This window comes from Zingiber officinale, chromosome 5A (assembly GCF_018446385.1).
Source record: "Zingiber officinale cultivar Zhangliang chromosome 5A, Zo_v1.1, whole genome shotgun sequence".
NCBI classification, from domain to species: domain Eukaryota; kingdom Viridiplantae; phylum Streptophyta; class Magnoliopsida; order Zingiberales; family Zingiberaceae; genus Zingiber; species Zingiber officinale.
This window is the reverse complement of record NC_055994.1, coordinates 10,019,835-10,021,208: the sequence shown is the minus strand read 5'-3', so window position 1 is coordinate 10,021,208 and position 1,374 is coordinate 10,019,835. Positions and strand designations below refer to the sequence as shown.

The window sequence follows — 1,374 nt, the reverse complement described above, 5'->3', positions numbered from 1 at the left end:
AGTAGAGTAGAGCACTATAGATATGCATCTCTATGAACATATATATACATGGCAAGAGGTAAATATCCAATCCTGAAGTAAAGCAACTAACAGATGAAGCATGTGATAGGTATCAACTAGCTAAGACCAGGGAAGAAATAAATCTACCACTATCACTAGTAACTATATATAAACTATACATATCATAAGACAGTATCAAAAGATAAGTCAAAGGGTACCCGCCTCAAATAGAAGGTACAATCCAAATCCGAAGTCAACGTCGAGACGCCTATCTCAAATCAGACTCCTGCGTCAAACAACATATATATTTTATTTAGCTAAATCCACATGAATAGCTAAATAAAATCTCTAACACTAAATTAGGGTAAAACCCTAATCCACAATCTCAACTTACCAATTTAAATCTAATGGTCGATTAGGGTTAGTTACCTAATCCCTAATCACCAATTAGATTAGAAATCCAACGGTTGTTTAGGGTTAATTACCCTAACCCTAACCATTTCATTAGATTTCTTCTACACAATTAAATCTACACACATGCATTAACTAATCATGGATTAATCCAATGCATTTCTAATCCAATACATGAATCAAATTCATCCAGAACAAGATCATCAAACAAATATCCAATTACAATACATGATCCACAACAAGATCAATTATCCTATTCCTTACCTCGAATCCAAGGTGATCACCAATAGATCACAACCAAAGGTGTAGCTGCCGGTTAGGGTAGCTGCTGTTGGAACCTAAGATCACATCCACAAGATAGTACCTCTAGCTCACAACCATGCATACTAATCCACAGCACTCAATCAAAAGGAACAGAGCCTCCTCTCTGCCCGGATCGAGCTGCTGTCCACCACCAGAACAGCACAACCTACTGGAAACCATCTTACGGCTTGAATCAAGAACAGAAGATCCAAATTCATCAAGGTAACCTAAAGAAAAACCTAATTGAGAAGCTTACCGTGTGCGAAATGGAAGCTAGAACACAAGACAGTAGATCCAAGCCGGCGTCGAAGAGGAAAGGTCGAGGCTAGGGCTAAGACCTCCCTTCTTGATCAGCGATCTGCTCTCACGAAGCAACGATCCAAAGGGAAAAACACCGGCGATGGACCTAGGGCATGGTTCGGCGAAAATCAAGAGAAGAAGAAGAATTATTGACTGTGCTAGGGCACGAGTCGGAGGAAACCCAAAGAAGAGGAAGATCCGATTAAAGCTAGCTTACCTATGCCGGGGATCGAGCGGATCTGGATCGATCCAGGGGCGCGGGCAGTCGATTAGAAGAGACGTCGGAGATTGAAGGAGGCGACAGACCTCCCACCTCGCTCCAAGACCCGATCTCCGCCTGCGACGCCGAGAAGATGAGAG

General features: G+C 42.1%; 1 long non-coding RNA gene across 1 annotated transcript; it reads right to left on the bottom strand.

Moving 5' to 3' along the window:
- Positions 1-272: 272 nt before the first annotated feature.
- LOC121982616 lies at positions 273-1,097 on the bottom strand. Its single transcript, XR_006112151.1, has 3 exons — positions 971-1,097; positions 676-883; positions 273-286 (listed from the first exon to the last, which is right to left on the bottom strand). It is a non-coding gene; the product is annotated as an uncharacterized LOC121982616 (long non-coding RNA).
- Between the last annotated feature and the right edge of the window lie 277 nt (positions 1,098-1,374).